This window comes from Saccopteryx bilineata, chromosome 5 (genome assembly GCF_036850765.1).
Source record: "Saccopteryx bilineata isolate mSacBil1 chromosome 5, mSacBil1_pri_phased_curated, whole genome shotgun sequence".
Lineage (NCBI taxonomy): Eukaryota > Metazoa > Chordata > Mammalia > Chiroptera > Emballonuridae > Saccopteryx > Saccopteryx bilineata.
This window is the reverse complement of record NC_089494.1, coordinates 144502137-144529429: the sequence shown is the minus strand read 5'-3', so window position 1 is coordinate 144529429 and position 27293 is coordinate 144502137.

Genomic DNA, 27293 nt, shown 5'->3' with positions numbered 1-27293 from the left:
GGGAGAGAGTTAGGGGGAGGGGGAGGGGCACAGAGAACTAGATAGAGGGTGACGGAGTACAATCTGACTTTGGGCGAGGGGTTTGCAACATAATTTGATGACAAAATAACCTAGACATGTTTTCTTTGAATATATGTACCCTGATTTATTAATGTCATCCCATTACCATTAATAAAGATTTATTAAAAAAAAAAAGAATAAAATGGTAAGAAACAACTACATATCAATAATAAACTTAAATGTAAATGGATTAAATGATCAAATCAAAAGATATAAGATAGCCAAATGGATAAGAAATCAGGACCCATACATAAGCTGTCTACAAGAGACAAACCTCAAAACAAAAGATGCACACAGACTGAAGGTAAAAGGATGGAAAAAAAATATTTCATGCAAATGAAAATTAAAAAAAGCTGGGGTAGCAATACTTATATCAGACAAAATGGACTTTAAAACAAAGACTATAATAAGAGATAAAGAAGGTCATTATATAGTGATAAAGGGAGCAATCCAATAGGAACATATAACCATTATAAATATCTACACACCTAATATAAGATCACCTAAATATACAAAGCAGACTTTGATGGATATAAAGGGTGAGATAAACAGCAATACTATAATAGCAGGGGATTTCAATAACCCACTAACATCACTAGATAGATCCTCAAGAAAGAAAATTAACAAAGAAACAGCAGACTTAAAGAACACACTAGATCAACTGGATTTAACAGGTACTTTCAGAACCTTTCACCGTAAAGCAGCAGAATATTCATTCTTTTCAAGTGCTTATGGTACATTCTCTAAAACAGACCACATGTTAGGGTACAAAAGCAGTCTCAACAAATTTAAGAAAATTGAAATCATATCAAGCATTTTCTCTGATCAGAATTGCATGCAACTAGAAATCAATGACAACAGAAAATCTGAAAAATACTCACACACTTGGAAACTAAATAGCATGTTATTTAAATAACAAATGAGTTAACAATGATATCAAAGAAGAAATAAAAGAATTCTTAGAAACAAATGATAATGAGAATACAGCAACTCAAAATTTATGGAACACAGCAAAAGCAATACTGAGAAGGAATTTCATAGCATTACAGGCATACCTTAAGAAGCAAAAAAAAGCTCAAATAAACAACTTGACCCTGCATCTAAAAGAACTAGAAAAAGAACAGCAATTAAAGCCCAGACAAAGTAGAGGAAGGAAATAATAGAGATCAGAGTGGAAATAAATGACATAGAGGCTAAAGAAACAGTATAGAGGATCAATGAAACCAGGAGCTGATTTTTTCATAAGGTAAACAAGATTGATGAACCTTTAGCAAGACTCACCAAGAAAAAAAGAGAGAGGACTCAAATAAATAAAATTAGAAATGAGAGTGGAGAAATAACAACTGACATAACAAAAATGTAAAGAATTATAAAATAATACTATGAAGAACTGTATGCCAAAAAATTAGACAACTAGATGAAATGGACAAATTTCTTGAAACATATAATCTTTTAAAAATCAATCTGGGAGGGGTGACATGGAAATGGCGCCGTGAGCAATGCGTCTGACAGATCTCCTCAAAATCTCAACAAATTTATCAACTACAAACAGAAAAATTTACCTCGGAGCATTCCGGAGTTCCACACACACTGAAAGCGAAAGGACTGTTATCACTTGAATCTGAGAGACGGGTCACAGCTGATGGTGTGAAGGAAGCTAACTACCGCACGGATGTTCATTCAAGCCGAGGAGGGAGTACGCCTGTGGTGAGTCAACCCACGCGTGCAACTGCCCGCCCACACTCGGGGAGCGGCAGCCTGGGCGCTGGCGGCTGCCGGCGTGCCCTGAGAAACCGTGCACCCCATGCCGCAGTCCGGTCGCAGAGCGAGCTCTCTTACACCACCAGCGTCCCCAGCGGCCCGCGCACTGCGAGGGAAAGTCCCCAGCCACCAGCGTGCCCTGAGAAACCGCACGTGCACCCCATGCCGCGGTCTGGTGGCAGAGTGAGCTCCCTTACACCACCAGCGTCCCCAGCGGCCCGCACACTGCGAGTGAGGGTCCCCAGCCACTGGTGTGCCCTGAGAGACCGTGCGCACGCTCCCCATGCCACAGTCCGGGAGGGGCGCTAAGGCTGTCTTCCCCATTCCAGAGATTCTCTCCATGGGCGGGGCACCTCACCCAGCCATTCAAGCTAACAATCAAGCATTGGGGGAGGGGCACGCAGGCAGCCTGAAATACTTTCTGGAGCACAGCTGCGGATCCAATCACTGAAATTAGCTTAACCCATGAAATCTGCGCACCCACGGGGCTATAATTGATAGGATCTCTCTCAGTTCAGCGATCCAAGACAAGAGGCGTGATATTTTTCAGAGCCTCTTGCTAAAGGGGCAGGGGCAAATTCTGATTGACAGAGCTTCCATATTCAGGGATATATGCTAACAAGAGGGACTTGGCAGATATTAAGATCTATATAGCAAGCAGCGACTAGTGCCTCTTCTTCCCAGCCAAAATAGGTTAGAAAGTGTGGAAAGCCAGGGTCGAGTGGTCCAACTGAATGCTAGGTGCTGAATAGTCACCTTGACAACAATTGACTCCCAGCTCCACCTGACTACGCTGGAGGTTCTGACTGCCAGAGCCTTACCCAGAGCCTTGCACTGAGTGGGAATAAAGTGGGGATTTCCCAGCTCTTTGAGCCTCTTACTCCCCAGGCAGAAGCAGTGGCAGCCTCATAACTGGATCACCAGGCTGATAATTCAGGAAGGAGAGACTAGGAGAGAGACTCCAGGAAAGCAAACTCTCTCATTGTTGGACCCTGCAAACGCCAACAAGTCTTGACTACCAGCGAGACTAAAGCCAATTATATGACATTGCCATAGAATCCCATCAACTGCAAATCCCTACCTAAGAGTGACACAGGGGCAGAGCCTGGGGTACAGAGTCACTGACCAGGAAGAGAAAGAGAAAAGAAAAAGGAAGAAGTTAACCTCTCAAAATCAAGAAAAATCCACAGACTTTATAACTTGTTCCACTAACTCTTCGTTGTTGTTGTGTCTTTCTTCTATCTTATTGCCTTTATTATTATTTCTATTTCCTCACCTTGGTCCTTTTATTCTCTGCCCATCTTATGCTTCCCTTTTCTTGAACTACACTACCCATGAGTGTTACATTTTATTTATTTTCTTCATCCTTACTCTCCTTTAGGGTAACACTCCAAAACCCTTAACTCTCACTCTCTCCCCTTTTGTCTTTTTTTTCTCTTCCTTTTTTTCTTCCTTCGTTTCTCTCTTTTTCTTATTTTTTACTTTCCATTCATTTCTTCTTTTCTCCTTTTACTTTTTCTCTCATTCAATCCTCAATCACGAACAAATTATTTAATTTGGGACTCAAGTTTTTTTTTGGTTTTATTTTTTTAATTTTTATTTTTTTGTTTTTGGTTTTTCTTTGTTTGTTTTTGTGCCATTTTGGGTACTTTTTACATTGCTTTTTAACTCACTAGCATTCCTCCAAACCCAAGGTCTCCGTTATAACTACGCTCCACTTAATACAACAGATTTTTACTTATTTTTATTTTTTTCTTCTTTAATTATTATTATTTTTTCTCTCCTTTTTTCTGTTTCCCTCTTACCCCTCTCATTATATCTCTTAGTCGACCATCACTTACAAGCAAATCATTTTATGCTTGTCTAAGATTTTCTCCTTTTTTTTTTTTTTTGCATTTAGTACGTCCCCACTCCCTTTTTTGCCCCTTGAACTCTTCACCCCAAATCAGGCCCCTGTTATAGGCAGTTTTTGTTCCATTTAGCATAATATAATTCACAGGTCATTACGATATTTCCCTAAGGAGGGGAGAAAAGGGGAAGAGAAGAAAGAAAAAAGGGGGAAATAATAAATTATTACTGGGTTTTTTTGTGGGGTGTTTTCCTTTTTTTTTCCTTTTTATTCTTTATTAATTCTAATTAATAGTATCAACAAGACCACCCTCAGATGCCAATAAGAAAAAAAAAACCTAATATTATGGATACAAAAGATAGAGAGATAACACAAATAGATGTGGAAAAATCTATGGAGAAAAGATTTAACATATTGGAAGCCTTGGAGCCAAATGACAGAGAATTTAAAATAGAAATCTTAAAAATACTCAGAGATATACAAGAAAACATAGAAAGGCAATTTAAAAAGATCAGAAAACAACACAACGATCACAAAGAATATATTACCAAGGAAATTGAAACTATAAAAACAAATCAAAGAGAAATGAAAAACTCAATTCACGAGCTGAAGAACAAGGTAACAAGCTTAGCTAATAGAACAGCCCAGATAGAAGATAGGATTAGTGAAATAGAAGACAAGCAACATGAGGCACAACAGAGAGAAGAAGAAAGAGACTCAAAAATAATAAAAAACGAGAAAGCCCTACAGGAATTGTCTGACTCCATCAGAAAGAATAACATAAAAATAATAGGTATATCAGAGGGAGAAGAGAAAGAAAGTGGAATGAAGAATATACTCAAACAAATAATAGATGAGAACTTCCCAAGCATGTGGAAAGAACTAAAGCCTCAAATTCAAGAAGCAAACAGAGCACCGAGTTTTCTTAACCCCAACAAACCTACTCCAAGGCACATCATAATGAAGATGACACAAACCAATGACAAAGAAAAAACTCTCAAGGCAGCCAGGGAAAAGAAGACTACAACATATAAAGGAAGGCCTATTAGATTATCATCAGATTTCTCAGCAGAAACTCTACAAGCTAGAAGACAGTGGACCCCAATATTTAAAGCCCTGAAAGAGAGGAACTTTCAGCCAAGAATACTATACCCATCAAAGCTATCCTTCCAGTACGAAGGAGATATAAAAACATTCACAAATACAGAAAAGATGAGGGAATTTATCATCAGAAAACCCCCACTCCAGGAAATACTAAAGAGTGTTTTCCAACCAGACTCAAAGAACAAAAGAAAACAAAACCACAAGTAACAGCTCCACCAAGAAAAGAATAAAACCAAACTTAAACTGTGACAACAAAAGAAAAAAAGGGGGCAAAGGATGAAGATTAACAGTAGCAAAGGACGATGAAGCACAGAAATACTCATAAGATAGGGTACTACAATAAATATGGTAGGTACCCTTTTCATTACTTAATGGTAACCACCCTTAAAAAAACCACCACAAAAACACTTGACTTAAAGAAGATAGCAACAGAAGAAAGAAGTATGGAATACAAACAAACAAAAATAAATGATAGAAAAACAAAAGAGAAGAATCAAACTAGATACAAAACTAACAGAAAGCAATTTATAAAATGGCAATAGGGAACCCACAAGTGTCAATAATTACACTAAATGTAAATGGATTAAACTTACCAATAAAAAGACACAGAGTAGCAGAATGGATTAAAAAAGAAAATCCAACTATATGCTGCCTACAAGAAACACATCTAAGCAACAAGGATAAAAACAAATTCAAAGTGAAAGGCTGAAAAACAATACTCCAAGCAAACAACACCCAAAAAAAAGCAGGTGTAGCAATACTCATATCTAATAATGCTGACTACAAGACAGAAAAAGTACTCAGAGACAAAAATGGTCATTTCATAATGATTAAGGGGACACTGAATCAAGAAGACATAACAATCCTTAATATATATGCACCAAACCAAGGAGCACCAAAATATATAAGACAGCTACTTATTGACCTTAAAACAAAAACTGAAAAAAAACAATCATACTTGGAGACCTCAATACACCACTGACGACTCTAGATCGGTCATCCAAACAGAGAATCAATAAAGATATAGTGGCCTTAAACGAAATACTAGAACACCAGGATATGATAGATATCTACAGGACACTTCATCCCAAAGCGACAAAGTATACATTTTTCTCTAGTGTACATGGAACATTCTCAAGAATTGACCATATGTTGGGCCACAAAGACAATATCAGCAAATTTACAAAAATTGAAATTGTACCAAGCATATTCTCTGATCATAAAGCCTTGAAACTAGAATTCAACTGTAAAAAAGAGGGGGAAAAACCCACAAAATTGTGGAAACTAAACAACATACTTCTAAAAAATGAATGGGTCAAAGAAGAAATAAGCACAGAGATCAAAAGATATATACAGACAAATGAAAATGAAAATACGACATATCAGAATCTCTGGGATGCAGCAAAAGCAGTAATAAGAGGAAAGTTCATATCACTTCAGGTCTATATGCACAAACAAGAGAGAGCCCAAGTAAACCACTTAACTTCACACCTTAAGGAACTAGAAAAAGAAGAACAAAGACAACCCAAAATCAGCTGAAGAAAGGAGATAATAAAAATCAGAGCAGAAATAAATGAAATAGAGAACAGAAAAACTATAGAAAACATCAATAAAACAAGCAGCTGGTTCTTTGAAAAGATCAAAAAAATTGACAAACCCTTGGCAAGACTCACCAAGGAAAAAAGACACAGGACTCACATAAATAAAATCCAAAATGAAAGAGGAGAGATCACCACAGACAACATAGATATACAAAGAATTATTGTAGAATACTATGAAAAACTATATGCCACCAAATACAACAATAGAAGAAATGGATAAATTCTTAGAACAATACAACCTTCCTAGACTGAGTCATGAAGAAGCAGAAAGCTTAAACAGACCAATCAGCAGGGAGGAAATAGAAAAAAACTATTAAAAACCTCCCCAAAAATAAAAGTCCAGGCCCAGACAGTTATACTAGTGAATTCTATCAAACGTTCAAAGAAGACTTGGTTCCTATTCTACTCAAAGTCTTCCAAAAAATTGAAGAAGAAGCAATACTTCCAAACACATTTTATGAGGCCAACATAACCCTCATACCAAAACCTGGCAAGGATGGCACAAAGAAAGAAAACTACGTACCAATATCTCTAATGAATACAGATGCTAAAATACTAAACAAAATACTGGCAAATCAAATACAACAATTTATTTAAAAATAATACATTATGATCAAGTGGGATTCATCCCAGAATCTCAAGGATGGTTCAACATACGTAAAACGGTTAATGTAATACACCATATCAAAAAAAAAACAAACAAAAACAAAAACAAAAAAAGCCCACATAATCTTATCAATAGACGCAGAAAAGGCTTTCGATAAAATACAACACAATTTTATGTTTAAGACTCTCAACAAAATGGGTATAGAAGGAAAATATCTCAACATGATAAAGGCCATATATGATAAACCATCAGCCAACATCATATTAAATGGCATAAAACTGAGGACTATCCCCCTTAAATCAGGAACAAGACAGGGTTGTCAACTCTCTCCACTTTTATTTAACGTGGTGCTAGAAGTTCTGGCCAGAGCAATCAGACAAGACAAAGAAATAAAAGGCATCCATATCAGAAAAGAAGAAGTAAGGGTATCACTTTTTGCTGAAGATATGATCCTATACATCGAAAACCCGAAAGTCTCCACAAAAAGATTACTAGAAACAATAAACCAATACAGTAAGGTCGCAGGATACAAAATTAACACACTAAAGTCCATAGCCTTTCTATATGCCAACAATGAAATATTAGAAAACAAACTCAAAAAATAATTCCCTTCACGATTGCAAAAAAAAAAATAAAATTCCTAGGAATAAACATAACAAAGAATGTAAAGCACCTATATAATGAAAGCTACAAGGCATTGTTAAGAGAAATAGAAAAAGACACAATGAGATGGAAAAATATTCCTTGTTCTTGGATAGGAAGAATAAATATAATTAAAATGGCCATATTACCCAAAGCAATATATAAATTTAATGCAATTCCCATCAAAATTCCTATGACATTTTTTAAAGAAATGGAACAAAAAATCATCAGATTTATATGGAACTATAAAAAACCCCGAATAGCCAAAGGAATCCTAAGGAAAAAGAATGAAGCTGGGGGCATTACAATACCTGACTTTAAACTATATTATAGGGCCACGATAATTAAAACAGCATGGTATTGGCAGAAAGATAGACACTCAGACCAATGGAACAGAATAGAAAGCCCAGAAATAAAACCACATATATATGGTCAAATAATCTTTGATAAAGGGGCCAACAACACACAATTGAGAAAAGAAAGCCTCTTCAACAAATGGTGTTGGGAAAACTGGAAAGCCACATGCAAAAGAATGAAACTCGACTACAGCCTGTCCCCGTGTACTAAAATTAATTCAAAATGGATCAAAGACCTAAATATAAGACCTGAAACAATAAAGTACATAGAAGAAGACATAGGTACTAAACTCATGGACCTGGGTTTTAAAGAACATTTTATGAACCTGACTCCAATGGCAAGAGAAGTGAAGGCAAAGATAAATGAATGGGACTACATCAGAATAAAAAGTTTTTGCTCAGCAAGAGAAACTGATATCAAAATAAACAGACAGCCAACTAAATGGGAAATGATATTTTCAAACAACAGCTCAGATAAGGCCCTAATATCCAAAATATACAAAGAACTCATAAAACTCAACAACAAACAAACAATCCAATAAAAAAATGGAAAGAGGACATGAACAGACACTTCTCCCAGGAAGAAATACAAATGGCCAACAGATATATGAAAAGATGCTCAGCTTCATTAGTTATTAGAGAAATGCAAATCAAAACTACAATGAGATACCACCTCACCCCTGTTAGATTAGCTATTATCAACAAGACAGGTAATAGCAAATGTTGGAGAGGCTGCGGAGAAAAGGGAACTCTCATCCACTGTTGGTGGAACTGTAAAGTAGTACAACCATTATGGAAGAAAGTATGGTGGTTCCTCAAAAAACTGCAAATAGAACTACCTTATGACCCAGCAATTCCTCTACTGGGTATATTCCCCAAAACCTCAGAAACATTGATACGTAAAGACACATGTAGCCCCATGTTCATTGCAGCACTGTTCACAGTGGCCAAGACATGGAAACAACCAAGAAGCCCTTCAATAGAAGACTGGATAAAGAAGATGTGGCACATATACACTATGGAATACTACTCAGCCATAAGAAATGATGACATCGGATCATTTACAGCAAAATGGTGGGATCTTGATAACATTATACGGAGTGAAATAAGTAAAGCAGAAAACAACAAGAACTACATGATTCCATATATTGGTGGAACATGAAAACGAGACTAAGAGACATGGACAAGAGTGTGGTGGTTACCAGGGGTGGGGGGAGGGAGGACATGGGAGGGAGGGAGGGAGAGAGTTAGGGGGAGTGGGAGGGGCACAGAGAAAACTAGATAGTGGGTGACGGAGGACAATCTGACTCTGGGCGAGGGGTATGCAACATAATTTAATGACAAGATAATCTAGACATGTTTTCTTTTAATATATGTACCCTGATTTATTAATGTTATCCCATTAACATTAATAAAAATTTATTTTAAAAAATCAATCTGGAAGAAGCAGAAAACCTAAACAGACTGATTACAACAAATAAGATCGAAACAGTTATCAAAAAATTCCCAACAGGTGACATCAGAGAAATGGCACCATGAGGAGTGCTCCTGCTACCTGTCCCTGAAACTTCAACAAATTCAACAACTAGAAACAGAAAAACAATCTCAGGAGCATCCGAAATACACATACATTAAACAAAGGTACGATTGGGCAAAAAGGTGACTGAATATATAATCCACTCTGAAGGAAATAAGACAGAGAACGGAGTATTCTGCTTTCCTCACTGACCTGAACAAGGGCTGCTTTCACTTGGAACTGAGAGAAAGCGAGGGCTGAGGCAGAGAAAAAGCTGGGATAGGGCAGAGATGTTCAAGCCGAGGAGAGAGTGTGCTCGTGGCTCAACCCACACGGAGCTAACACCAGCAGCAGACCCCGGCAGAGATGGGTGAGTAGTTGCCTTGTTTATGCCCAGTATCCCAGTCGGCGAGCGTGGGCAGTATGCAAATGGATCCACCTGGTGCTTCAGGCATTGTTTCCCACATTCCAGACAGAGGTACTGGGTCAGAGATTGTCAGTAGTGACCCTCTGTGTGTGTGTGGTCAGAGTATCTGAATAATCTCGGCTTCTCAAACAGCGCACGGGAAGTACACGAAAGCTGGCTTCCCTACACCCAGACCTGTCTGGGCATGGCATCTCCACCAGCCATACAGGCTAAAAAGCACATTCCTGGGGAATGTGCACCAGAAGTGGTGGGTGGAAGGGCGCGCAGGCAGCTTGCAGACAGCCTCTGGAGAACAGACCTGCGGAGTGCTGAGGCATACTAGACATGCCCAGAGGCTCATAGAAAGACACCTGAAAGGCAATAGGCTACAGCCCTGCCTGATTATGCTGGCAGCTCTGGCTGGCAAAGCCTTACCCAGAACCCTGCATTGAGTGGGGGTAGTGGGGGCATTTGGCAGCTCTTAGAGCCTCTTACTCTCCAGGCAGTGACTGGGGCAACTTTACAGCTGGGTCACAGACTGCTGGTTCAGGAAGCAGAAATTTGGGGAGAGGCTCTGGGAAAACAGACTCTCCCATTGTCGAAGCCTGCAAATGGCTAACAAGCCCCACCTACCAACAGCACTGAGGCCTAGTTTATGTCATCACCATAGTGACACAACAGCAAATCTCTGCCTAAGAGTGCCACAGGGGCAGAACCTGGGGTACAGCGCCACCGGCCAAAAAGAGAGAAGAAAGAAAAAGGAAGAAGATAACTTCTCAAAACCAGGAAAAATTTAGCCTTTAAAATTTTTTCCATTTTTTTTCTTTTTTCATCATTTTTTTTCTTCCACCTTGGTCATTTTATCCTCTTTCCATTTTATTCTTTTCTTTTCATTTTAAACATTATTACCCATAGGTATTACATTTTTAATTTTTTTCTATGAGTGTTACATTCCAAAAAATTTAACTCAATTTTTTTCTCTCTCTCTTTTTGTTTCTTCTTTTCTCTTTCACTTTTTCTTTCATTCAAATCTCATTAACAAACAAATTATTTTATTCTGGATTCAATTTTTTTCTTTGTGTGATTTTTACTTTGTGTTTTATCTCTTTAGCATTTCCTCCACTCCAGCTCTCCATTCTATTATGCCACTTAATACATTAGAATTTTCACTGTATGATTTTTTTTCACTTTTTTTTTCTTTTTGCTTTTCTCTTATACTATTTCTTTCATTCAACCATCATTTACAAACAAATTATTTTATTCTTCATCCACATTTTTTCCTTACGGCATTTTGTGGGTTCTTGCCTCGTTTTTTGCCTCTTTGTCACTCCCCCCCAACCCAGGCCCTCCATTTTATGTATTTTTGTTCCACTTAGCACAATAGAATTTTCAGTTTTTGACTGCATTTTCTCAAAAAAATTGTTTTATCAACTCTTATTATTGTTATTAACAATGCCACTCTAAAATGCCATTAAAGAAAAAGAAAATGCCGTAGATACAAAAGACAATGATGTAACTCGGATAGATGAGAAAAAATATATAGAAAAAATTTCAATAGCTTAGAAACCTTAAAGTTAAATGTCAGAGAATTTAAAATTGAAGTTCTAAAAAATAAGCAGGGATATACAAGAAAGCACAGAAAGGCAATTTAGAGAGCTTAAAAAAACAATTAAATGAACAGAAAGAATACTTCACCAAGGAAATTGAAACTATGAAAATGAATCAAACAGAGATGAAAGACTCAATTCATGAACTGAAAAACAAGATAACATGCTTAGCCAATAGAACAAGCGAGATAGAGGACAGAATTAGTGACATAGAAGATAGGCAACTAGAGGTACTACCGAGAGAAAAGGAGAGAGACTCACAAATTAAAATAAATGAGATAGCCCTACAGGAATTATATGACTCCATTAGAAAAAGCAAAATAAGAATAATGGGTATATCAGACAGAGAAGAGAAAGAAAATGGAATGGAAAATATATTTAAACAAATAATAGAGGAGAACTTCCCAAGCCTCAAGTTCAAGAGGCAAACAGAACACCGAGTTATTTTAACCCTAACAAACCTACTCCAAGGTACATGATAATGAAATTGGCACAAACCAATAACAAAGAAAAAATTCTCAAGGCAGCCAGGGAAAAAAAGAATACAACATATAAAGGAAGGCCTATTAGATTATCAACAGATTTCTCAGCAGAAACTCTACAAGCTAGAAGAGAGTGGACCCCAATATTTAAAGTTCTGAAAGAGAAAACTTCCAGCCAAGAATAATATACCCATCAAAGCTGTCCTTCAAATATGAAGGGGAAATAAAAACATTCACAGATACAGAAAAGATGAGGAAATTTATCACCAGAAAACCCCCACTTTAGGATATATTAAAGAGAGTTTTCCAACCAGACACAAAGAACAAAACAAAACAAAATTACAAGTAAAAGCTTCATAGAGATTGCAATAAAAGCAAGATTAATCTGTGACAAAGAAACAAAAAAGGGGAAGGGACAAAGATTAACAGTAGCAAAGGAGGATGGAGTGCAGAAGCACTCATGAGATAATGTACTACAATGAACATGATATGTATGCTTTCCATTACTTAATGGTAACCACCCCTGAAAAAACCAACACAGAAGTACATAGCTTGAAAAAAAGAGGTAACAGAGAAAAGAATTATGGATTACAACCAAACAAAAACAAATTATAGAAAAATAAAGAAGAAAAACCAAACAAGATAAAAAAACAATCAGAAAGCAATATATAAAATGGCAATAGGAAATGCTGAAATGTCAATAATTAAACTAAATGTAAATGGATATAACTCACCAAAGAAAAAGAGAGTAGCAGAATGGATCAAAAAAGAAAATACAACTGTATGCTGCCTACAAGAAACACATCTAAATACAAGGATAAAAATAAATTCAAAGTGCTAGGTTGGAAAACAATACTCCAAGCAAATAACATCCAAAAAAAGCTGGTGTAACAATACTCATATCTAACAATGCTGACTACAAGACAGAAAAGGTAATCAGAGACTAAAACGGTCATTTCATAATGATAAAGGGGACATTAAATCAAGAAGACATAACATTTCTTAATATATATGCACCAAACCAAGGAGAACCAAAATATTTAAGACAGCTACTGACTGACCTAAAAACAAAAACTGATAAAAATACAATCATACTTGGAGAACTCAATATACCACTGGTGGCTCTAGATCATTCATCCAAACAGAAAATCAATAAAGAAATATTGGCCTTAAATGAAACACTAGAACAATTAGATATGATAGACATCTACAGGACATTTCACTGCAAAGTGTCAAAGTATATATTTTTCTTTTGTGTACATAGAACATTATTTTTTTTATGGGGTTGGGGGAGCCCTGAGTGAAAGGGAAGTGTTTTCTCTCTGTGTGTTGCTTGTCAGCTGGTGTGAGATTTTAATAAAGGAATGGCCCACTATTCTTTGGCTTCCCTTTTCTTTACTGTCTGTCCAAATTCAATGAGAACCTGAATCTGCATGACCATGACGGCCCCAACTAGTGGCCATAGAGACAGGTATTAAATCATCTTTGAATGTTTGGTATCAATAGAAATTGCCAGTGTAGCCATCTGGTGGAATTCTTTTACTATTTATTGTGCTTCACTACTTCTTTTTTGTGCTTTACTGCATTGTCCTCAGGACAACATTAAATAGAAATGGCATTATTACACATCATGCTTGTTCCCAAATTTAGAGGAAAAGCACTCAGTATTTTACCATTATGTATTGTATCTGCTATATATTGATTGTAGATGCCCTTCATCAAATTGAAGTTTCTTTCTGTTCCTAGTTTGTTAAGACTTTTTACATGAATGGTTATTGAATATTGTCAAGTGTTTTTTCTGCATTTATTGAGATGATCATATAGCTTTTGTGCTTTATTTTACTAATACAATACATTAGATTGATGTAGCATTCAAAAATCAACCAATCTCATGTTCCTGGGATAAAATACTTGGTCATGTATACTGTTCTTTTTTTAAAATTTCAATTTATCAATTTTAATGTGGTGACATTGATAAATCAGGGTACATATGTTCAGAAAAAAATATCTCCAGATTATTTTGATATTTGATTATGTTGCATACCCCTCACCCAAAGTCAAATTGTCTTCTGTCACCTTCTATCTTGTTTTCTTTGTGCCCCTCCCTTCACCCCATCCCCTCTCTCTCCTTCCCCCACTCCGTTACCAAACACTCTTAAGAATCAACCATATATTGGGCCAAAAAATAACATCAACAAATTCAGAAAGATTGAAATTATACCAAGCATATTTTCTGATTATAAAGACTTGACAGTAGAATTAACTGCAAAAAAGAGGTAAATAAACCCACAAAAATGTAGAAACTAAACAACATACTTTTAAAAAATGGTGTGTTGGCCCTGGCCGGTGGGCTCAGCAGTAGAGTGTCAGCCTGGCATGCGGGGGACCCGGGTTCGATTCCCGGCCAGGGCACATAGGAGAAGCGCCCATTTGCTTCTTCATCCCCCCCTCCTTCCTCTCTGTCTCTCTCTTCCCCTCCCGCAGCCAAGGCTCCATTGGAGCAAAGATGGCCCGGGCGCTGGGGATGGCTCCTTGGCCTCTGCCCCAGGCACTAGAGTGGCTCTGGACACGGCAGAGTGACGCCTTGGAGGGGCAGAGCATCGCCTCCTGGTGGGCAGAGCGTCGCCCCTGGTGGGCGTGCCGGGTGGACCTGGTCGGGCGCATGCAGGAGTCTGTCTGACTGTCTCTCCCCATTTCCAGCTTCAGAAAAATACAAAAAAAAATGGTGTTTCAAAGAAGAAATAAGTGCAGAAATCAAATGATGTATACAGACAAATGAAAATAACAATACAACATATCAGAATCTCTGGGATGCAGCAAAAGCAGTAATAAGAGGGAAGTTAATATCACTACAGAGCTATATGAACAAACAAGAGACAGCCCAAGTGAACCACTTAACTTTACATCTTAAGGAATTAGAAAAAGAAGAACAAAAACAACCCCAAACCAGCAGAAGACAAGAAATAATAAAAATCAGAGCTGAAATAAATGAAATAGAGTACATAAAATCTATAGAAAAACTTAATAAAACAAGGAGCTGGGTCTTTGACAAACCCTTGGCAAGACTCACCAAGGAAAAAAGAGAAAGGAGTCATATAAACAAAATCCAAAATGAAAGAGGAGAAATCACCACAGATATCGTAGATATACAAAGAATTATTGTAGAATACTATAAAAACTATATGCCACCAAATTTAACAATATAGAAGAAATGGATAAATTCCTAGAACAATACAGTCTTCCTAGACTGAGTCATAAAAAAGCAGAAAGGCTAAACAGACTTTTTTATTTCTTCCCATAAGCAGGGAAGAAATAAAAACAACTATTAAAAATCTCCCCAAAAATAAAAGTCCATGGCCAGATGGCTATACTAGTGAATTTTATCAAACATTCAAAGAAGAATTGGTTCCTATTCGACTCAAATTTTTCCAAAAAATTTAAGAAGAAGCAACAATTGCAAACATATTTTATGAGGCCAACATAACCCTCATACCAAAACCTGACAAGGACAACACACACAAAAATAATACAGACCAATATCTCTAATGAACACAGATGCTAAAATACTAAACAAAATACTAGAAAATTGAATACAACAACACGTTAAAAAAATAATTCATCATCATCAAGTGGCAGAAAAACAGACACCTAGACCAATGGAACAGAATAGAAAGCCCAGAAATAAAACCACATATATATAGTCAAATAATTTTTGATAAAGAGGTCAACAACACACAATGGAGAAAAGAAAGCCTGTTCAACAAATGGTGCTGGGAAAACTGGAAAATCACATGCAAAAGAATGAAACGTGACTACATATTGTCCCCTTGTACTAAAATTAATTCAAAATGGGACAAAGACCTAAATATAAGACCTGAAACAATAAATTACATAGAAGAAAACATAGGTACTAAACTCATGGACCTTGGTTACAAAGAGCACTTTATGAATTTGACTCCAAAGGCAAGGGAAGTGAAGGCAAAGATAAATGAATGGGACTACATCAGAATAAAAAGCTTTTGCACAGAAAAAAAACTGACAACAAAATAAACAGACAGCCAACTAAATGGGAAATGATATTTTCAAACAACAGCACAATTAAGGGGCTAATATCCAAAATATACAAAGAACTCATAAAACTCAACAACAAACAAACAAACAATCCAATAAAAAAATGGGAAGAAGACATGAACAGACACTTCTCCAAGGAAAAAATAGAAATGGCCAACAGATATATGAAAAGATGCTCAGCTTCATTAATTATTAGAGAAATGCAAATCAAAACTACAATGAGATACCACCTCATACCTGTTAGATTAGCTATTATCAACAAGACAGGTAATAGCAAGTGTTGGAAAGGCTATGGAGAAAAAGGAACTCTCATCCACTGTTGGTGGGAATTTAAAGTAATACAACCATTATGGAAGAAAGTATGGTTGTTCCTCAAAAAACTGAAAATGGAGCTACCTTATGACCCAGCAATCCCTCTACTGGTTATATACCCCCAAAACTCAGAGACATTGATACGTAGACACATGTAGCCCCATGTTCATTGCAGCATTGTTCACAATGACCAAGACATGGAAACAACCAAAAAGCCTATCAATAGATGACTGGATAAAGAAGATGTGGCACATATACACTATGGAATACTACTCAGCCATAAGAAATGATGACATCGGATCATTTACAACAAAATGGATGGATCTTGATAACATTATACAAAGTGAAATAAGTAAATCAGAAAAAAACTAAGAACTGCATGATTTCATACATAGCTGGGACATGAAAACAAGACTAAGAGACATGGACAAGAGTGTGGTGGTTACTGGGGAGGGTGGGAGGGGGAAGGGCACAAAGAAAACTAGATAGAAGGTGACAGAGGACAATCTGACTTTGGGTGATGGGTATGCAACATAATAGAATGACAAGATAACCTGGAGATGTTTTCTCTGAATCTATATACCCTGATTGATTAAAATCACCCCATTCAAATTAATTAAAAAAAATTCCCAACAAACAGAAGCCCAGGGCCTGATGGCTTCACAAGTGAATTTTACCAAATATTCAAAGAAGAACAAACTCTTATCCTCTCAAGTTATTTCAAAAAATTCAAGAGGAAGGAAGACTCCCAAGCTTCTTTTATAAGGCAAGCATTATTCTGATTCCAAAACCAGGCAAAGCAACACAAAGAAAGAAAAATTATAGGCCAATATCCCTGATGAATTTAGATGCTAAAATCCTCAACAAAATATTAGCAAACCGAATATAGCAATATATGGAAAAAAATCATACAACGTGATCAAGTGGGATTTATTCTGGGGAGGCAAGGCTGGTAATATATTTGTAAATCAATCAATGTGATTCATCACCTAAAGAAAAGGAAGGAGAAAAACCACATGATAATTTCAATAGATGCAGAAAGAGCACTTGATAAAATCCAGCAGCCATTCATGATCAAAACTCTAAGCAAAGTGGGAATACAGGGAACATACCTCAACATGATAAAGGCCATCTATGAGAAACCCACAGCCAACATCATACTCAATGGGCAAAAATTAAAAGCAATCCCCTTAACATCAGAAACAAGGCAGGGGTGCCCCCTTTCACCACTCTTATTCAACATAGTTCTGGAAGTCCTAGCCATAGCAATCAGACAAGAAGAAACAATAAAAGGCATTCAAATTGGAAAAGAAGTAGTAAAACTGCCATTATTTGCAGATGTTGTGATATTGTAAATAGAAAACCTTAAAGTCGCAGTCAAAAAACTACTGGACCTGATAAATGAATTCAGCAATGTGGCAGGACATAAAATTAATACTCAGAAATTAGAGTCATTTTTATACACCAACAATGAACAGTCATAAAGAGAAATTAAGAAAACAATTCCCTTCACTATTGCAACCAAAAAAATAAAGTACCTAGATGTAAATTTAACCAAGGAGACTAAAGACTTGTACTAGGAAAATTATAAAACATTGATAAAAGAATTCAAGGAAGATACAAACATATAAAAGCATATACCATGCTCATGGTTAGGAAGAATAAACATCATTAAAATGTCTCTATTACCAAAAGCAATTTATAAATTCAATACAATACCAATTAAAATACCAATGACATACTTCAAAAATATAGAACACATATTCCAAAAATTTATATGGAACCAAAAAAGAACACGAATAACTATAGCAATCTTAAAAAGGAAGAATAAAGTGGGAGGCATCACACTTTCAGATATCAAGTTATACTACAAGGTAATTTTACTCAAAACAGCCTGGTACTGGCATAAGAACAAGCATATAGATCAATGGAACAGAACAAAGAACCCAGAAATAAACCCACACCTTTATGGACAAATGATATTTGACAAAGGAGGTAAGAGCATACAATGGAGTAAAGACAGCCTCTTTAACAAATGGTGTGGGAAAAATTGGACAGCTATCTGCAAAACAATAAAACTAGACCTCAACTTACACCATTCACAAAAATAAACTCAAAATGGATAAAAGACTTAAATGTAAGGCATGAAACTATAGCATCTTAGAAGAAAATATAGGCAGTAATTTCTCCGACATTTCTCGCAGCAATATATTTGCTGATTTATCTCCAGGGGCAAGGAAAATAAAAGACAGAATAAACAAATGGGACTATATCAAACTAAAAAGCTTTTGCCCAGCTAAAGACAATAAGAAAAGAATAAAAAAACAAACTACACAATGGGAAAACATATTCAACAATACATCTGATAAGGGGTTAATAACAAAAATTTATAAAGAACTTGTAAAACTCAACACCAGAAAGATAAATAGTCCAATCAAAAAAATGGGCAAAAGAAATGAATAGACACTTCTCCAAAGAGGACCTACAGATGGCCAATAGGCAAATAAAAAAATGCTCAATATCATTAATCATTAGAGAAATGCAAATTAAAACCACAATGAGATATCACCTCACATAAGTTAGAATGGCGCTGTTCAGCAAAACACCACAGCATATGTTATTAGCAAGTCAGGTAATAGCAAATGTTGGAGAGGCTGTGGAGAAAAAGGAACCCTCATCCACTGTTGGTGGGAATGTAAAGTAGTACAACCATTATGGAAGAAAGTATGGTGGTTCCTCAAAAAACTGAAAATAGAACTACCTTATAACCCAGCAATTCCTCTACTGGGTATATATCCCCAAAACTCAGAAACATTGATACGTAAAGACACATGCAGCCCCATGTTTATTGCAGCATTGTTCACAGTGGCCAGGACATGGAAACAACCAAAAAGCCCATCAATAGATGACTGGATAAAGAAGATGTGGCACATATACACTATGGAATACTACTCAGCCATAAGAAATGATGACATCGGAACATTTACAGCAAAATGGTGGGATCTTGATAACATGATACGAAGCGAAATAAGTAAATCAGAAAAAAACAGGAACTGTATTATTCCATACGTAGGTGGGACATAATAGTGAAACTAAGAGACATTGATAAGAGTGTGGTGGTTACGGGGGGGAGGGGGGAATGGGGGAGGGAAAGGGGGAGGGGGAGGGGCACAGAGAGAACAAGATAGAGGGTGACGGAGGACAATCTGACTTTGGGTGGTGGGTATGCAACATAATTGAACGGCAAGATAACCTGGACTTGTTATCTTTGAATATATGTATCCTGATTTATTGATGTCACCCCATTAAAAAAATAAAATTATAAAAAAAAAAAAAAAACACCACAGCATAAGTGCTGGTGAGGATGTGGAGAAAAGGGAACCCTCTTGCACTGCTGGTGGGAATGCGACTGGTGTAGCCACTGTAGAAAACAGTATGGGGATTCCTCAAAAAGTTAAAAATTGAACTGCCTTTTGACCCAGATATCCCACTTTTAGGAATATATCCCAAGAACACCATAGCACTGTTTCAAAAGGAGAAATGCACCCCCATGTTTATGGCAGCATTGTTCACAATAGCTAGGATCTGGAAACAGCCCAAGTGTCGTCAGTGGACGAGTGGATTAAAAAGCAGTGGTACATATATACTATGGAATCCGTGAAAAAGAAGGAAATCTTACCTTTTGCAACAACATGGATGGACCTGGAAACTATTATGTAAGTGAAGTAAACCAGGCAGAAAAAGAAAAATATCATATGACCTCACTCACTTGAGGAATCCAATGAAAAATGAGAACTGAGGAACATAATTGAGACAGAGGAGAGATCAAAAGGACCAGAGGAAAAGAAGACAGAAGGAAAGGGGATGATTGGAGGAGATAATACTGAAGGGAAGGGGGAAGGGCACTATGGGGAGGGCGGCAAAGGAGATGATGAGGAGGATATGGGGGAGGGGGGATGCATTTGGGGCAACACTAGAATCTATGTAAACACAATAAATTAAAAATCAATCAATCATTCAATCAATCAATCAATGAAAAGAGTTTCTTCTTGCCCTGGCCAGATAGTTCGGTTGGTTAAAACATCTTCCCAAAGTGCATAGGCTGCTGATTTGATCCCAATTCAGGGAACATACTGGAATGAAGTGATGTTCCTGTCTCTCTCTCCTCCTGCCTTTTTCTCTCTAAAGTCAATTTTTAAAAGAATTAAAAGACTTTTTTCCCTATTTCTTTCATCCCAGAAATGCATCTCTAATAACTTCCTTATTCCCTTATTTTCTTTTCAAGGCAAAGTAGATTCCACAAAGCATATAAAATTTTTCATGCAATCTTCAGTTAATAACAGAACAGGAAAAAAGAAATCAATTTACTTTCAATCTATAATGTACGAGGTACTTAACTAATCACACATTCTGCAAAATATGAAGCAGCAGCCAGAGCATGTTATAGGCCACGGCAAAGTGCAGAGCACAGAGACACCTCCTTCCCCATAGAGTAGAGAGATACCGTGCAGGTTGTATTTTCCAAAGATGTTGTCTTCCATTGTGATTTTGACACTCTTCACTTTGAGAGGTTAAGACTATCTTGTCATCCCTTGAATTTGGGCAGAGGTGACACAATGTGCTCGGTAAATTTATAGTGAACTAACCTGGAAAATCATGGCATCACTTTCTGAATACTATGTGATTTTGCACTGAGCTGGAAAATCAAAGTGTCATCTATGAACTTCGGTGACAGATGAGAGCTGAGGTGACACGATGTGATCTCTGAGGCCACATCATAACTGTTGATATGGCTTCTGCCTGGTTCTCTTGGGCACTCGCTATCGGAACCAGGCACTATGCTGTGAAGAAGCTGAAATTGTCCCAGGGAGAATCAACGTCTAGGTGTGCTGCCAACAGCCCAGCTGATTCCAGCTGACAGCAATATCAGCTGCCAGTTGTGTGAGCAAATGAGCCTTCCTATAATTCCAACTCTCCAGTCATCAAATCTTCCCAACTGAAGTCCCAGATATTGTGGTACAGGGACAAACTATTCCAATAAGCCTTTCAAAATACCAAACCAGCAGCACATATTAGCATAATAAAATGGTTATTTTGTGTCTGTGAGTCTTCAAGGTATTTACTATACAAAACTAGTAACCTTGAAAAGGAGGCCAGAAAATTATTTTCTTCATTAATTTCCGTCCATAGGAGTTTGTCATTTTTGCCAATATTTCAAAGTGACTGTTAAGATCTTTCATTGGAAGGAAAACTAAAATGACATGCTCTGTAGCTCCCTTCTGAAAAGGCTAGAGGCTGTGACCATGGACTCCATTGACAAGAGTGTGATTTCAGTATATTGATGTTATGGCAATCAGTCAACATAAAAACGGAACTTGATCCTTTCAATTTAAAATTGAAAGCCACACACTCTTTTAGTGAGGAATCCCTAATATGAATCAATTAATATAGCTAATGTTTGTTGACCCATAAGAATATTTTTTTTCAGTGCCATTATTTTGTTAGTTATTATGGATTTGGAAATGGAGAAAGCTGGCAAAAACAAATCAGCATTCTTAGTTTTGGTGAAGTATTTTAACTTTATTTGCTCTAAAATGTTTACCAGCCCAGGCACAGCTTGGTTGAAAGTTCATAGATGACACTGATTTTCCAGCTCAGTGCAAAATCACATAGTATTCAGAAAGTGATGCCATGATTTTCCAGGTTAGTTCACTATAAATTTATTGAGCACATACTAAGAAGACAGTAGCAGATGACTCCATGACTCCATGTCCTCTGGCTTTGTTTCCTTTCTCACCAGATATTTTACTTACTTAACACAGTCAGTTTTGGGGGGGAGGGGGGTGACAGAGTGCAGTGAGAGGAAAGTCCACTGAAATAAATGGAATGATCCAGTCACTGGCAGACCCTAAGGCACCATCTCCTAGCTCAGGGGTCAGGAACCTTTTTGGCTGAAAGAGCCATAAACACCACATATTTTAAAATGTAATTCCATGAGAGCCATACAATGACCCGTGTACGTTACACATTATCCAATAAAAATTTGATGTTGTCCCGGAGGACAGCTGTGATTGGCTCTAGCCACCAGCAACCAAGAACATGAGTGGTAGGAAATGAATGGATTGTAATACATGCGAATGTTTTATATTTCTAACATTATTTTTTTATTAAAGATTTGTCTGCGAGCTAGATGCAGCCATCAAAAGAGCCACATCTGGCTCGCGAGTCATAGGTTCCCGACCCCTGTCCTAGCTGGATGTAATCTACCCAAAGCAAATGATGCAGCTTCTTAGCATCAACTGACTCACTCAGCTAAGTCAATATTTGGGTTAATGGCTTCACTAAGACTCCTAATAGTTTCCCTGAACTGAGGAAACTGACTGGCTGTTTTGGTATTATGCAAATCTATTATTCTCCATGCCTATATGGTTTCATTTTAATTTATACAACCTTCCTGAGCTAACAGAAAGAAAGGTATCACAGTTCTTAAGACTGTCATGTCAAGAATCATAAATAATGCAGTTCCTGGTTTTTTCTGATTTACTTATTTCACTTCGTATAATGTTATCAAGATCCCACCATTTTGCTGTAAATGATCCGATGTCATCATTTCTTATGGCTGAGTAGTATTCCATAGTGTATATGTGCCACATCTTCTTTATCCAGTCATCTATTGATGGGCTTTTTGGTTGTTTCCATGTCCTGGCCACTGTGAACAATGCTGCAATAAACATGGGGCTGCACGTGTCTTTACTTATCAATGTTTCTGAGTTTTTGGGGTATATACCCAGTAGAGGGATTGCTGAGTCATAAGGCCCGTCAATAGATGACTGGATAAAGAAGATGTGGCACATATACACTATGGAATACTACTCAGCCATAAGAAATGATGATATCGGATCATTTACAGCAAAATGGTGGGATCTTGATAACATTATACGGAGTGAAATAAGTAAATCAGAAAAAACCAGGAACTGCATTATTCAATACGTAGGTGGGACATAAAAGTGAGACTAAGAGACATTGATAAGAGTGTGGTGGTTACGGGGGGAGGGGGGAGAGGGAGAGAGAAAGGGGGAGGAGGAGGGGCACAAAGAAAACTAGATAGTAGGTGACAGAGGACAATTTGACTTTGGGTGATGGGTATGCAACATAATTGAACTATAAGATAACCTGGACATGTTATCTTTGAATATATGTATCCTGATTTATTTGTGTCACCCCATTAAAAAATAAAATTATTTATAAAAAAAAAAAGATGAAAAGCAAAAAAAAAAAAAAAAAGAATCATAAATAAATTTTTCAATATCATTTTTTCCTGGCACAAAAATTCCAATTGGCTAGAAAGAGTGCTAGATGTGAGAGTTGATATATAGTTCAAGTTATGCCATATTTACCAACTAGTTTTGTGACCTAACTAAAGGCCTCTTTTTCCTCGTCTACATTGTAAATCTAGGATTCTAAGAAACCTAGCTGGGCCACTTTGGCTAAATAAATGGGCTAATTGCCTAAGCTTCAACAAAATGAGAAATATAAAGTTTCATTTGCATTGTTTTGTTGTGAAAATTTGAGTCATGGGATTTTAATTCCTGACACAAGTACTAGAACGTCTGGGCTAAACAAATGTGCTTTTAAACCCTCAAGCTTCTCTGAGAGAAGCACTGACATTTGGTCAACACTGAAGAGCTAAAACCTGGCAGTAGTTTCAGCTTTACTGCAACTACCAAGCACCACCACTTTTTAGCTGTGACAGTTCATTGCTTTAGGTTGCATTTCTTGGCCTTGATGATTTAACTTGAAAGAATAGAAGAGAAAATAAAGTCATATTTATCAAATGAAAACCATTTACTGAGCACCTGGTCTGTTACTGGAGAGAAAAAAACAGTTATTGCAAGTTTTTAACAAACATCTGTGGGGACAGATATCACTTTCCAAAGGTCATCCAGGTCACAAGTTGTAGAACCAGGAGGTGAATTTAGGTCCTGGCCACAGAGCTCACTTTTTTACTCCTCAATGCAAAAGGACATTGGCAAGCTGTTGGAATAAACATTGACCTCAGTATGGTTTCTTTTCTTCAAAGTATCTCACCAACAGGCTTATCTTTAGAGCTCTCAATTCCACATTGTTAACATGATTTATTTATTATATCAACTCATTGATATGATACACTGATATACTGATCCCCATTAAAATAATAATTGCTAAAGAAAAATATAGTAAGCAGCTAATTATGCCATTTTGTTTTCATTTTTGTGTGTATTTTATCAAGTCTTTTGCAATATACATTTCAATAAATATACTTTGAAAAAAATGTATATTGGATAATGATTCTTTAACAAATGATGAGGGGACATGCAGATGTTCCTGGACTAGAAGAACTCATTATCTAGGGAGTGGTAACAGAAATATAAATCATTACTCTGCAATTGTTCACAATCAAAGTTCTATAATGGAAGAATATAGAAAGTGATATAGGAATACAGAAAAAGTCAAAGAACTATTCAACTAAATGATGACAGAGATAATTTGAAGATTGAAATGTATGTTGTCAGTTTCTTCATGAAGAGATGAAATGTTAAAAAGAGAATGTATTAGTCAGAGTCCATGTAGGTAAAGAAATGACCCTCTCAAATTGGGAATTTTGATGAGAGTACAACCAACAAATGATTTACAAAGTATGGGCAGGTGCATGCAGTGCCCCAGGACTAGTTACCACCCCAGAGTCAAAGGAGGAAAAGGGAAGACTGGTATTGCAAAAGCTGACAAAAGTGGACCATCTGACGTGATCCACGACCATGGTTGAGGTCACAACCCACAATTGGTGACTGCATTTGGATGGAGGCATGGCCTCTGCATCACTCTCCTCCTTCCCTCCAATCTTCTACTGGTGCTCTTCACTGGCCAGTGAGAAGCCAGAGATCAAAGGAACTGTTGATATAGTTTGAAAATTCAGCCTCTTAGGACAGAAAAAACAGTAAAAATTGAATCTGGAGGGGCACATAGCAAGCATTCAGAAAGGAAAGTGAACGTAATTTGTAAACATTCTGCATAATGAGAAAGTAGGACAGAGCTTTAGGTAGCAAATCTTGGCCCTGAACCCTAGTTTGACAACTGTTAATTTTAAAGAACAGTGAGCAAGGATATGGCACTTTTGATTGTATGCTTGAAGCTGATATTCTTATCTGCATACCTCATGGAAAAGACTTCATCTTTCTGAGGAAACAATGACCTACTTCTATTTGGAGAAAGAGCAATATATATTTTCATCCCTTTCTTGAATGGAAAAGAGAATAATTCATCAGCTATGTTCCCACCATCTACATACACATAGACAGAAAGGCTGCCAACCGAACTACCAGGGCTGAAAAGGAGTTGTGCAATAATTGCATATTTGGAAAGCTAAAAATACACTTTTCTCAGAAACTAAAAATAATAGTTGAGTGAAAACTTAAAGCAAGGAATCAGACTTTAGAGATTGTACCAGTTTCAGATGATGTCAGATTCAAAGTTTTGTTGTTTTATGGAGTTAACAAGAACCAACCAGTTTTATAAATGTCTAACATTCTTACAAAATGCTTCACTTCTTGGAGGGTGTTCTTGTTTATTTGTTTCTTTGCCTTATTAGTGTACTAGCAGAAATTTTGATGATTTAATATACTACTAGAATCTTAGATTTACAAACTTTGAGAAGTGTAATTCCAAGAGAACAGATATTCTGGGCTAGTTCCCACTTAGGGTCATCTACATGGAAAAATAATCCTCTTTATCAATGACCAATAATATGTATTATGAGAGCTTAATTGCATAAACTAGACTCAATATATTTCAGCAGATATAATCAGGAATTTCTTTTCTTTTCTAGTGGCCTGATTAACCACACTTGAACAAATTTGATCGCACATGATCTCCAAGAAGCTAAATTATACCATTCCCTCTACCCCCAAACTCACCTCAACAAGGACCCCTCCCCCATTAAGTGTGAGTCAGATGAGCACTCATAAATATTTCAAGAGTGTGCAAACATCCAAAAGAGTTCACCAATGTCTTGGAGTACCTGGGCTCAGTTATGTATAACAAGAAACAACTTTATTTCTCTTCTTCACCCTCTTTAAGTTGCCCTATGGAGTCCCCCTTCCCTATCCTGATAATGGAGAACCCATAATTATTTCTAGTATGTGAGTACTAATAAATAAATATTAATAAATAATTCATTATCAAGTATCAAATTTTCCATTTGTCATCTCATTCATGGCTTCTCCCCTTCCTCATAGTTCATCCACACTCAAAAACCTGGACTAGGAGTGTTTTTCTCCTCCTTCTATGTCTTTCCCCACTCAGGAGCGGCTTGTGTTAGGTTGGAGCCACAAGAGTTCAAATAGGTAAGGATGGCCCTGGCTTGTTGGCTTAGCAATGAAGCAGCAGCCCAGCGTGTGGATGTCCAAGGTTTGATTCCTGGTCAGGGCACCAGAGAGAAGTGCCCATCTGCTTCTCCACTCCTCCCTTCTCCCTCTCGCTTCTCTCTCTCTCTCTCTCTCTCTCTCTCTTCCTCTCTTGCAGCCATGGTTTGATTAGAGCGAGTTGGCTCCGGGTGCTGAGGATAGCTCCGTAGCTTCCACCTCAGGTGCTAAAAAAAGCTCCAGTTGCAATGAAGCTAGGGCCCCAGATGGGCAGAGCATTGCACCCTAGTGGGCTTCCCAGGTGGATCCCGGTTAGGGTGCATGCAGGAGTCTATCTCTGCCTCCCCTCCTCTCACTAAATAAAAAAAAATTATTTTAAATAAAAGTAGGTAAGAGAACAAAGGTCTTATGAAGTGGTGCTATGGTGGCCAGGCATTGGTGACCCTGAAGATGTGCAAATGGCAACTCTTCCCCCACATAGCTAGAGGTGGCAAGAGGGCTGTGACCACCTTTTGTCCACCT